This window comes from Columba livia, chromosome 10, assembly GCF_036013475.1.
Source record: "Columba livia isolate bColLiv1 breed racing homer chromosome 10, bColLiv1.pat.W.v2, whole genome shotgun sequence".
NCBI lineage: Eukaryota > Metazoa > Chordata > Aves > Columbiformes > Columbidae > Columba > Columba livia.
The window spans coordinates 3,882,307-3,895,881 of NC_088611.1; the positions used below are offsets into that span (position 1 = coordinate 3,882,307).

Here is a 13,575-nt window from a genome sequence, read left to right on the forward strand (position 1 = left end):
TATTATAATACTTACTGAGCAGAAAGGTGCTCATATGGAGTGTTGGAACTGAATCACCTCAGTCCTAAGCTTCTGGCTAGCATTTTTCATGCAAGATCCCATAGCATTCTGCCTGTACTAGGTAACATAAGACTAATACACATTTCCCTCACCCAGTTCTTATCTGAGAAATAATAGCTGAGTTTACACCACTGTTTCAGTTGGCTTTTTTCGGAGACTCTTTCCTTCTTGCCCTTTCTCATTGCACGGAGCCTTGTGTTGTGATGAGCAGGTGCTGTGTTCCGTCTTGGAAGTGGTTGCACTGCAGAGATTAAAGAACATCCACCCTCATTTGATCTTCATTGCATGAATATAATTAAGCACAGCATTTGGCCAACTTTATATCAAGAGCTCTTGGAGCCTTTGGGATGAAATATGCTATTATAATTATAATTTGCTATTAATTATGTGTTGATTAAAACCAGCAGGAATGTGTGTCACTACGAAAGCTACCCATATCTCCTTTTTCACAGGGTCAAACAGCAATGCAAACTCTATATTGCTTTGGCAAACTTGGTTTGGATATGTAAGTATTTAGATATTACAATTTAACTTGTGCTCCTTATACCTTATCTTATTCAACATGAAGTGGAGAAGCAGGGAAACTAAGAAGTCTTGCTGCCATTTTTCGCTAACTTGCTTTCCAGGCTTCAGTGCCATTTCTGACCCACAAGTAAATATAGGGTAGTTAATAGTCTGTCTGTCTGAAGGACTCTCAAGTGCAAATGAAAATACTGAGACTTATCAGCATCACCTCAACTGTTAAAGTGACAGTAAGAAATACAGAAACCAGAAGTAACTAAGGGAAGGACTTCACGACTTTTTAAAGGTGTCTGGCCAGTCTTCCGCAGGCAGTGCTGTGGAGATTGCTATCGTGAAGCATTTCCACTATAACAGGAACCTCTGTGTTGTGAGTCTTGGCTGTGGGAGGACCAAAGACAACTTCTGCAAGCTTGGACAGTTTGGAGGCTGATGCAAAGTACCCTGAACTCAGCGGGAAAAAGTTTCTCATTGACTTTGATGATGATGTTTGGAGCAGGTCCCTAATAATAATTGCATTGGAGCGTAGCCATAGCGATTGCTATTAGAGCTAGGATTTGGCCTTCACAGATGATGATAAATAATCTAATGATTATTATTGCACTTATTTTTGCATTTCTATAGCATTAAAAGGCATTCATAATGTTTTGTTATATTTTTACATCTCAAAGAAAGTTGGCTTGAATTGTGTTTTAAAAAATAGCTTACATCTGTCTTGGCTTTCAAGAGCAGTTATTGGGCTGATAACATCTGGAAGGGAAAGAAAACTATTGCATACAAGGGCAGATACTAAGTATAGCAGGGACAAAAGATCTGAGCTCCTCATCAAACCATTCAAATAAAGGAGAAGAGACTATAGAGGGCCTCATATGGCCAAGGAAGTAGCAAAAGCCAGTTTCATCAGGGACAATAGCTGTGAAGATGGTGGCAGTGCCAATGTTTCCTGTCATCCAAAAAAGTTTTCAAAATTTCCTTCTTCAACACACTGCTTCAAACCGTCAGGGATCCTAGCACTAAGGCTGATCCTTACAGTTTTTGGCATTAGCTAAAGATAAATTATTTTTTAAATGAAATTAAAATTATTTTCATACCTCAAACCATGTCAAATTAATATGGGACTAGCCATGATTTTTTTCCCTCCTACCAGAAAAATGTGTGGTGTGCTTTTCTGGAAAGAACAGCACCTTGCTGTCTAGGAAGATATCTTGCAGAGAAACACATTATCTCATGTAGCTTTGCCGCATGGTGACATTTCATGTGTCCCCCAGCAGCAGAAACCCGAGGGAGAGCAGCTAGTTCATAGAGTGCATGGATGAAGCACAGGGTGAACTCACTCCTCTGTGTCATGGGAAGAAGAGAGCAGTTCCTCAGAGGGTTTTTTTTACCTTGAAGCTGCTTCTTAGTTTATCAGTGAGCAGCACAAAGGAATTAGTGAGACCTTATACCTTTCTTCTCTGTAGAGGCACACAAATTGCTTCAATTATATAGCTTTCTGATTGCAGGGCACTTGTACCAGGAATTAGGTTTGTGCATACCATTGGAGTCTACAGCAAATATTTTTTTTCCTCTTTTTCAAAAAGTCTTCCAGAATTGATTGTTTCAGATTTTGAGCACCTGAGAAATCCAAAGGACATTGTACTCAATTGATCACTGCACTCTTGGGGGTTACTGGATCTTGTCTGTGGGAAATGTGCTTAGAAATGCACTAAATCAAGTTCTTTTATACCACTTAATTGAATCTCATCAGCATGTGTCTCCTGTTTGGGCAACTGATATCTTGTTGAGTTGAAGCCATGTGACTTGCTGAGCAGAATCTTAAACTTCATATATCCATATTGCTTGGTGTGAATGAGGTTTGGATTCTTGCTCATACAGAGGTGAGTTAAACCGTGGAAGGGTGGCTGTGTAAGCACAAGATCAAGCCTTCACACACTCTTGAACAGGTGTAAAGGGTACGAGCAGCAATATTATACTTTCCTCTGTCACTAAGTATGTTCTTCCCTATGAAAGGAAAGTAAATCTCTTCTCATTCTTGTAACAATTGTATATATTCAAGCCCTCAGTTTACAGTGTATCTTAAAGACAAAGACAGTATTTGTCCAGTGCATGACAAATCTGCATCCAGATTTCACACCTCAAGAAGTTAGACATCACCACCAAAAAGAAATCAAGAAATCAGGTTCTTCTCTCAGTGCATATATATACATACATATATAAATATATACTTTAAATATACAATAAGGCAGGTCGTACAAAAGCTTATAATCCTGGAGGCTAAATATAAGAGTTTCTGTTTCAAACTAGTTTGCTGAAAGAAGGGAAGCATCACTAAGTATATGCCTACGCATAGGACCTGATTTTCTGAGCCAAGGTGATTTTCTAGGGACTAAATTCCCAGGAATATGGCACTATATTGTGGAGCTGTGTGAATAAGAGAAGTGAGGATGAGTGTTTCTGTTACCAAGTCAGAGAGGACATTCTAGAAAGTGCAAGATAGCTGAAAGCAAAACAAGAAATCGAGTCTGTTGAATTCTGTATTGTTCAGCAAAACAAAACTCAAAACTTGGATCTTTCTCTACAAAGAAAGACTGCTTCAAGGTAATGTCATCCACCACTTGTCTCCTAACACGCTACCAGCTTAACATAATCACTCATATCAGAAAGTTTTAAAAGGAGCTTTGAAAAGGGAGTCCTCAAACCTGTGAAAGGGGAATCTTTTTTTCACCAAAGAACACATATACTGTGCTATGTGAACTTGTGTGGTGAAAAACTGGGTAACATTCAAAACAACACTAGACATTCTTATGAATTATGAAAATATTCACAGTTATAAACCAAACATACAAATATATCTGTTTTGAAAGATATTAAAAACTGTCAGTTATTTAATTCAGGCTTAAATTTGAATTATCCAGACAAAATCTTCCACAGTGGAAGTTCTGCCATCTTAACCTCTTCTGGTAATTTGGTATACCATTTCTGGAGTTGGGATACCCTCATCCATGTGTCAGGTATTAACATCCGTTCAAAAATACAAATATTAAAATCTTAACTGTGATTTTAGTATGCAGAAATATTTAATGGACTTACTGCCATTTTAGGAGCCTACCAGCATTTTGCATTTTCTCCTGGCACTGTGACTGTATTCACTGGTGTGTTTGTAATGCCGTTTCAAGATAGTTAGGCACATTAATTAGTTCTAGCTCAGTAGTGCAATATTTTCAGTATTTTGATGCTGCTTTTTTTTTTTTTTTTTTTTTACTCTTTCTCTAGTGTGCTTTCTCCTCTAGTAGAATATTCAAATAACTTTTAAAGTGACCTGAAGAATCTGGATTCCCAGCAGCCACCTGTTTCAATGATGTTGTGCTTTGCAGTTTGACAGCACATCCATTTAAATTACCTAGAAGGTTTTGGTTTTGTCTCTGAATTGATCTGGCTCTTTCTTCAGTCTTTGTACTTAAGTCAATACACATCTAAAGGCAATGGGCACCAGAAGGAATACCAGCCTGTGGCCACTCCTGTGCTGAGAACAGTGCCGTGGGAGATGCTGTGGTTCAGATAAAGCAAAACCAGAGAGCCTGGCTGCTGTGGCGCAAGTATTTTCTGTTGATGCTTTCACAGGAGTAAGAGCATTAAGCCCCGGTGTTCTGGCCATATTCCAACCTGGGTAATTACATTCTGACTGCCCTGTATTTTCATTGCAGCTGTAATTGTTCAGCACTTCCTGCTGAACTGTTTTTGGGTAAGATCAAGTTAATTTTTTCATAGTACCTGGTATGGTGCTGGGTTTTTTTTTATTTGTGACAAAACCAGTTTTGATAATGTAGGGATGTTTTAGTTATTGCTGAACAGTACTTACACAGCATCAAGGCCTTTTCTGTTTCTCACATTTCTCTGTTTCTTTGCTAGCAAGTAGGCTGGGTGTGCAGAAGAAGTTGGGAGGGACACAGCTGGGACAGCTAACCCCAGCTGACCAAAAGGATGTTCCACACCATATGACATCATGCTCAGCAATAAAAGCTGGGGGAAAGAAGACAGAGGGGTGGAAGACATTTGGTGTTATGGTATTTGTCTTCCCAAGTAACTATTATGCATAATGAAGCCCTGCTTTCCTGGAAATGGCTAAACATCTGCTTACCAGTGGGAAATAGTGAATGAATTCCTTATTTTGCTTTGCTTATGCACACAGTTGTTGCTTTACCTGTTGAACTGTCTTTATGTCAACCCATGAATTTTCTCAGTTTAGATTGGCCAAGCTCCCTTGATACTAGTTTTCAGAGTGGGGATACCGCAGCAAAAGTCCATAATAAGTGAGGACTGCATGTATTCCGCTGTCACTTACGAAGTTTCTGCTTGATTTGTAGTAAATAATAGTAAATAATAGTTACAGGGGGGCTGTGTTAGTTTGTGTTTTTTTTTTTTTTTTCTCTCCCCTATTGTGTGATCTCTTTATGAGGCAGTTCCATCAAACAGAGATAAAGAAAGAACAATAGAGATAAGAGCAGGTACTGCCAGTTGATGCAGCTTATGAGAAAAGCTGTCCAGTTAACATGACGTTGAATTTGGGGTTCGATTTATGTGAGAAAAATCTACAAGGGAGGAAGTGAACTTCAGCAGCTGGAAATACATTTTGATTACGCTCTGATTAATTTCCTGGGGAGAGGGTGAGACACTATCATTTTGCTAAAATGTGCTAAAGCATTTTTTGTCCTCTTCTGAAGTTTTCAAAGCTGTATCCTTGCAAAGACATTGGAATCCTCCATAACGAATTTTCACTCTCTGCTTATTTGGAGACCTAACTCTAACCCCAAATGTGGTATTTGTAGCCCACCAACAAAACTTTTTATGAAAAGCCTGACTGTTCTACTGATGTTCTTTTCAGTTGACTTGGGTGCCTGATAAATAGGAAAACCCTTGCAAAAGCAGTTCTAGAATCAGTTTTTTGTGGCAGAACAGGAAGGAAAGAGGAAAAACAGTTAAGCAGCTACAAGACAATTGATTTTCACTGGGAGAATAAGCAGGTATTACGTATTCCAGTTTCACTTAGGTTCTACTGATTATGTTGATTGTATGCTCCTATTAGCACGGTGTCTCACATTTTGCTATTTATTAATGTCTATATCAAGTTATTAAAAAGATATTTTGTATGCTGAAAACCCAAAACCCAGACCAAAACAAACACTGTATGTGCACACACTCAGACACATAGACATCCCAGTAAAAGTTAATGTTAGAAGTACATTGGAAGCCAGCGCTGTTTTTCTATGTGTGCTAGGAAAATAAATTTTTAAATATCTCTTCAATCCTCACCCTGTAATTTCCTGGTCGCCACACACTCTAGTCCTGTAGCAGTGGCTGGGAAAGCAGTTGGGAAATCTCTTTTCCCCCTGCCAATTTGTTACCCTAACTCAAGAACAAGCAAGTGGTATGAAAAGAGCAAGCAGGTGTCCAATACAGGTGTGTGAGAAATTCTTATGCAATTGCCCCAGCATCTTATTCTAGGGCCTATTCTAGAACTTTTGAATGAAATTTGCAGACAGAAATATGTTGGTTTGTGCCTGTGCAGACTTTGTGGACCGTGGACTGTCTGTCTGACAGCTATGCAGCTGTAATTCTGTCCAGTGCTTCTGGAAAGCACCAGTTGTTTTGCATGCAGTGCAGTTCTGGCACAGACAGCTAGTACTGGGCAACCGACTATGTCACCCTGGACCACTGCAGGTGCTCCAGATGTGTGAGGAGCTCAGAGTGAAGGGAACTCTCTCAACTTTCTCCAAAAAATCAGAAGTCTCATTCACAAAGGGAGAGTTCTCAAATCCCAGCCAAAGTAGCTTGTTTGCGGAGAACTGACAATCATTCCCAAGAGACTCCAGTATTTGTCAGCTTGTTTTGGTACAGCGCTTGTTGCTGAACTTGGTTGTTTTTGCAGGTCTATGAGGAAAATGATGCAGTAGAGCTTAACATGTTTCATCTTGCCCTCCCTTCAGTGAGTGAAAGTATGTTTTTAGCACTCTCCAGTTGTTGTGTTTCTTCTTCAGACTGCCTAGGGCAGAGGTGTAGTTTCATGATCTGGACAAGGGTCTCTAGCCTGCTTCCTCATAACCAAACAGTGGATTCTCTTAATTCCTCCTTCATGGAGGCAGGTGCACCAAGTCTTTATTTTCTGGCCCTTCCCAGGGCAGCCAGTGCCACTCAGCAGCCACAGAGAAGCCTCATTCCTTTAAGCCAGTAGGATTCCAGAAAGGAACAACAGTGTGACCCCCGCCTTGTTTAAGCAGTCTTAAAATGGTTCCAAACTCATCCCTAAGCACTCTGCGTATGTCCTCTGACCTGCACTGTGTGCCTGTGGTGCAACTACGTTAACCTCATCGACAACAGCCAAGCCACCTGTGTTGGAGAGATCAAACACTATGATACTGATACTGCAGATTTCATGCAGGTATTAACAATATAGCAGTTAAATATGTGGGGCAACCAATTGTCTTAAGGGATAAACAAGCCTGGAAAATAGCTAGGGCAGGTTAAAACACTGAAAACAGCCTATCACCATAAGCAATGTAAGACAAGCCAGCTCTTCCCAGACCCGTTTCATCTCTCTCTTCACACAGACATCAGCTAGTAGTAGCTGTAGTGGTGTGTTTCTTTTACTGAAGCAGTGCTGGTTGGCATTCTCCTCTGCTGTTATTAAAATGTTACATTAATTTGACACTCTCCAGACTATACTCCTACAATACCAAGGACAATGCCTGAATATTTATTAATTACCACACTGCAGGTTGGTCAGCTTTCCCACTCCTGGGAGCTACCCAGTGCAGTTTACAGGGCCAGCAGCCACAGATTGCATACCAGATATCTCAAGAGCCATGGGGAAGGAGTCTCTGGGTGACTGTCATGGGGGAGGGGTGACATTGCTTTCCAGCAGTCTCAACTATCCGTTGCCACATGACTCTGTCTGGGTCTCAGGCAATTCAGTTAATACCTTGTTAGCTGACTTCTCCAACAGCCAGATCAGCCAACAGCCCTGTGGCATGGGACATGCTGGGACCGCTCAGTCTTGTTTGGCAGCTTGGCCACTTGGTTACATTGCACTTACTGTAATTTCACCTTAAAACTCTGTACTTACTCCTTGTTATAAACCATTAACCGGTTTCAAACGGTAATGGGTATTCTAATTCTTGTCAGAGAGGCATCAGTGGGACACTAGTTGTAATACAAATTGGGTTTATTAGTGACATATAAAACAAGCCAAGATTGTTAAAAGGTATTTGTGATTTCAAGCGTCTATCCTCAACAAATCTGAAAAGGATTGCTTTCTAGGAAATGCTGAGCAACAGTGTTCTGAAAATGTATTTAGTCTCTCAAGTTGAGCACCTAAAATTACCACAGTCTTTTGAAAAGGTTTCCCATGTTGTTTTAGAAAGAGTAAAAACAATTTGCAGTCTGCGTGACATGCCTTAAGAGTATCCATTTATATCTTCTTGGAGAAAAACATTTGTTTTATGACTTTCAAAAGTTCAGATTCAATGTATTTGTTAGGAATTATTTGAGGAAATCAGAGCACTTCTTATTAAAAGTTATTTATAGTAGGAAAATAGAAGTGTTTTCACCATACTAAAGAGAGTGCCAATATAAAGATAATTTCTGGTTTGCTCTGATAAGAACATTTAAAATAAATGTCCTGTAGGTAAGAGATAAGTTGAAACTTAAGCTGATAACGTTAATTAGTTATTCATGTAAAGAAAAAGAACATGTAACTTGAACATAAAAATATGCTTGAGATTCAAAACTGCATTAAAGCTTTGATGGGATGACATTAAATTCTCATGAGACCAGTTTGTCTGAAGAATGGTAACTAAGATAAAAACAGACAATGTGGTTCTGGTTTTGAAAGGCAAATATTTTGGGACTGATGCTATCATTCAGATATATAAAAACGGTATATGATATATAGGAATTGTTTGTACCCTTACCAGTGGGCAGGAATACACAGAAGTATTGTAAACCCAAACTTCTAACTCCAGAAGACCCTGTATCTTCCCTGGAAGGCTGTGTGAAGGGAATGAAGGCAGCAGAGCTGTTTGTGCTAATCCCTTCTTGCTTCATGTGGCAGCATAGAACAGATTCAAAGTGAACGTTAATTATATTATGTGTAATGTGTCTGAGAGTTCAGAATAATTTTGGCTCTTTTTAAATCTTCTTGGGTTTGTGTTATCTTAATTTTCTAGTGACTTTCCTCCATTTTCCTGTTTGTTTCTGGCTTCATCAATCCTAAGAGTAAGACTTAGCAAATACATACGCTCTCTGACGAGATTAAATAGTGTTAAGCACCCGCTCCCCCTGGTTATTGTCTGCAGGAGTTTATTAGCACTTTCTAAAAAGACTGTTCAGTGTGTTTCTGATGGATGGTATCTAATGCCAGCTGTCAAGAAGTCTAGTCCCATAATATAATAATGGCAAATAATATTCACCCTTGTCTAAAATCGAATTCATGAACCAGCCCCCATTTTTCTGCGGCTGACCTGGGAAACCTAGCTTTACTTTAAGTAGCAGGTAGGATCAGAAGGAGACTAGAGAAGTACTCTTCTTCTTTATGCTTTGAACAAGGATTTTTCACAGAGCACAAGTACTAACTGAATTTCCAGTCATGAGAGTTTTGGCATTGAATTTCAGAGGTGGCAGCATAAGACAAAGAATACCAGAGTGCATTAGTGGCTGTAGTGTTGCTGCCCTGGAGCGCTGTTGGGAATGCAGGTTCTGCAGAGACATGGTTCACAGTCCCAGGCGGGTTTGCTACTCTTACAAACTGTAGCTAGCAGCTCTCTTAATTTTGCTGCTGGGCTTAGATTTACTAAGTCATCATTTAAGATAACACAGCAGATTTTGCATGGAAGGGCACACTTTCCTATCTGCTAGTATTATCATGTGGAGAATGTCTGTCAAGACACTGGTGATGGCAGTTTCTTAAGCAAATGTAGCGAGATTCGTCACCTCATTTGTGAGATGTGTTATTGAAGGAACTCTTAAATTCTTAACGTTTTTTATGTTACTAACTCTGAGCTCTGGACCTGAAGATGAGGAGGGTGAGATACATAGGTGCCCTGGAAATCTTTGCAATTATCAGCAGTCAGTGCTAGGCAGTCAGTATTTTTGCTTACAGTTTAGACTTGTGTACTAGACTATTTCAAGTATCAAATGGGATTCATGATAGGAAAATCAAAGTACTATCTTCATCTATTTTCACATGCTATTTTTTGGTAGAAAATATCCAGCGTTCACCCCAGATCTAGGAATTATTTTGGGTGACTGAAACCCTAAATTGCATTAAAGACACTATTTAATGAAAGAAATCACCTGCTTTTAGATAAGGCTGCTGAATGTCCCCCCACAGGGAAGACTGTCCTGAGGCTGGGTCCATCTGAGACCTCCATCTGTGATAAGGAATAGTAGTCCCCACTAAGCCAGTTGGTGGAGTTCACATTGTCCTTTTGCTTCCATTACCACTAAGCAGCACAGCTGCAGTTTTGATACTCTGCTTTATCTTCCTTTATTTTTTAATTGTATAGCTTGGCTGTCTTTAGTTAAAGAATTTGGAACTGGAGATACTTAGTTGTTAAAAAAATTTCTATTTCCCCTTCTCTGACCTCAGCAGCTGTGTACAGATGCACTCATACATGTACGTGTGATGCAAAAAGAAATGTAAGAAGGTGATAGTTTAGGAAAAAACAAACAAATTGTCAAGGTTGATAGTGTTTTTACTGGATGTCAGAAGTTTGTGAATTCCTCTCCAGGTGTATGGCACTTGGAGGCATGATATAAATAAGATGGCAGGTAAGAAATGTTTTAAAAGAAGTAAATGGTTGAAACAGCAGACTGGAAGAACAGGACTAGTAAAAACCAATAAATGGTTATCTGAGGGCTGTAAGCAAAAGCACAGGAACATTAAAATACTTCACATTACTGTAGTAAGAAAATATCATCTGGAGGAGGAAAGGCAAAATCACAAGACAAAAAAAGAGCAATTATACAGTCTTGACAGGCACTGTCATTTGAGACAATAGCAACTGTAAGCTTTACAACTGAAGGTGTTTTAATAACGTAAAGTTCATGTTGATATGGGTGCTGCTTTGTGTATCACATATGTAAAGATGCCTCGGAAGCTGTCCTGCCCCTAGCACTCTGACAGGATTCCTGGAGCAAAGAATTGCCCAAGAGTACGCAAGCACTTACCTGTTCAGGAGGATGGTATCCTGCTGATTGCACTGAGTAATGGAAATGGTGCTTCTTCAGATGCTTCAGCATTGCGTGGCTTCACTGCAGAGAGCAGTCCCTAGGTAGCATCTCCTGGGAAAATGTAAAGCAATGCAATTAGATAACACAAGCAGGCTAGAGAAATAGAATTTCTAAGGGTGGTGTCTTGCAGAACTGGTGAAGACATTCCGATTTTGCTTTGGTGAGATACATCAAGTAATTTTTCACTAAAATAAATTCTAAATGCTGAAATCAAAGTTGGAATTTTTCAAAGCTGTTCTAGAAGGCCAGATAGCTATCTAGTATGCAAATTAATGAAATTATTTCTAGCAATTTGTGTAGCTTTCTCTCTTGGAATTTTTCCCTGGAGTAGATCACACAGATAAGGAAGTTCACAGTGCTTCACCCATTCTTTTGAATGTACAATCAAGTGTCTAATTGTCAGTCTGTTATTTCAGATCCTTTACAAAATGCCATTTTAAATCTAAATAAGAAGCTACTGCTCAGTAATGTGGGCCGAATCCCTTTGAAAAAGGAGAATATCTGTGCTTTGTTTCAAGCAAGGCAAGTTTGGAAATATTTTGCTTTCAAAAGGATGCATTCCCTAAGCACACTGGTTTTCAGCTGACAGTCTAAATGACTTTTTTCTCTCCAGTCTCAAAAGATCCATGCAAGCAGAATGTGGATTTTGTACACACCAGCAAGGTGTCAAGGCTCACAATGGGCATTGAGGGTACCGAGTGTTAATGTGTACGGGACTTAAGCCAAGCTGTAAAATACAGAATGAGTGACAGCAGGTGGTATAATACAGAACTAGGCAAAATCCCACGTGCTCCAATTGGATGTTCATTGCCATCTTTTTTAATATTTAAAAGAAAGAAAGGTTTAGGGAATAATTTCTCTCAAGGTTGTTACTGAGAAAAGTGTACCTTTCACTCTAGGTACTGCCTTGAGCCCTTTAACATAAGACTTACAATAAGGGGACTGGTTGTCTATACATTACCAGGAATAGAAATGCAGTTCTAGGGAATGAGATATATTGGAAATCCCATGGTACCATTAAACAGACAACTGATACAAAATCACCAAGAAAAGTTCAGTGGTAAATCTGTCTCCATGCTCATCGGCAACTGAAACAAGCAGGAGCAAATTTGAGAGCTAACACAAGTTAAGCTCTTTACTCTGAAAGGAAAAGAAGGTGCAGTTCCTCACATCGAAGTTTGCTAGAGAGAGAGAACAAAAAGCTACTTTAATGTTATTCTTGCGAATCACTTCATATGATTGGCAACAGCCTGCAAAAGGAGAACCAAGGTGGAAACAGATGCTAAAATTTGGCTTAGAGGCAGAACTAGGTTTCCCACAGAAAGGTTGGTTCTGAATCAGTGTCCTTCTAAAATAAATAGCAGGATTTTCTTTAATCAGACAGACAAGATTCTCCCTGACCTCCCTTGATTTTCCAACATTGAAACAGTCAAGCACACTTATAGAAGATAGAGTTTTACTATGAAATATTTTGGGACATAAATATGGTTTTAATATTTACTATCAGGTGACAGATATAAAGGTCAGCAAAAAATTAAGACCAGATATGAGAGAAAAGTATGTTAGTAGTAGTAGATTGATAATGCTTTTTCAATAGAACCTCTTCAGAGCTTGTTTTCTTTTCCAAATATAGCCTCTTGTTGTCAGTATTGTCCTGTGGTTCTTCAGGAAAATGTACACCTATACTTTTTATATGAAAAAAACTGATTATCTTGCAAATTCCTTACATTGTCAGCATTCACAGATAATTAATAAATTGCCGCCTGCATAACGTTAACATTAGAATGATTTGATGTTGTATGGAACGAGTAGGAGGAGGTGATTGAACTAGAGTTATTGACCTGTTGATTTTGCCTCTGATGACCTCTCTGAAATGTCTGTGACACCATAACTGAGTGTCCAGAGAGGGAAGAACAAACAGATCTCAACAAAGATCCCCTGCTGTATCTGTGCAGAAGCCTAGGAAAAATGAATGTAGACCTTTTAAAGTATAGAGGTCCCCATTAGACACTGGGAAGTGCCATGTATCTTTTTAAAAAAGGTTTAGTCCCAAAATCTTACCTAATAGAAGAACTGCCCCAGAAGGATGCCTTTAGGAGAAGGCAGATGTCAGATGAAGAAAATTGATGTCTATTTGCACTTAGTACAGCACAACATAACCCAGTAAAACAGCCTTGCGCTAGAAGTGCCCAGTCAGTCATGCAGGACACTTCTGAAGAAAACTGAGAAGCTTTCCCTGTGATATACTGCAGCACAACCATTCTCTGATTGCAGCTGGTGACTTGATTGTGCTCAGAGATCTGTGGCTCTTTAATTCAGCTGTAGATGGTTCCATTGTTGACAAATTAACAATTGCCAGTTGACTCTTACAATCCCATTTGTCTCAGCCATGTCCTGCGGCTGTGAGTGCCATAGGATCTTAGGCTCTATGCAATGCCTCAGCTGTATCTGGTTTTATTCTTCTTTCTGATGCATTTCCAGCCTGCTTAAGCTTTTCCCAAATGAAAGCTATCATCACATTTTACCAATGTTTATGCATTATTTTGGAACACTGATAATTTTTGTTAAATTGAATTGTTATACAGAATATGAAAGTCTGTGCCTGCTGAAAAAGATAGTTTGACAAATCCAGCCCACTTTTCTTGAATGATGTTTTGATGAAAGAAGTACTAACACTGTTGAAATGTCATTTTCTTACAGAAATATCCT

At 39.3% G+C, this 13,575-nt stretch overlaps 1 protein-coding gene and 1 long non-coding RNA gene across 3 annotated transcripts in view; one reads left to right on the forward strand and one right to left on the reverse strand.

The window, feature by feature from the left end:
* Positions 1-13,575, reverse strand: part of SLC6A1 (solute carrier family 6 member 1) — a 111,504-nt gene that overhangs the window by 64,236 nt on the left and 33,693 nt on the right. The window contains exon 3 of the mRNA XM_065074975.1: positions 10,804-10,917. The gene's annotated coding sequence lies outside the window, so the exon portion shown is untranslated. The remainder of the gene's footprint in view (positions 1-10,803; positions 10,918-13,575) is intronic.
* Positions 1-13,575, forward strand: part of LOC110363558 (uncharacterized) — a 110,844-nt gene that overhangs the window by 3,973 nt on the left and 93,296 nt on the right. The window lies entirely within an intron of this gene.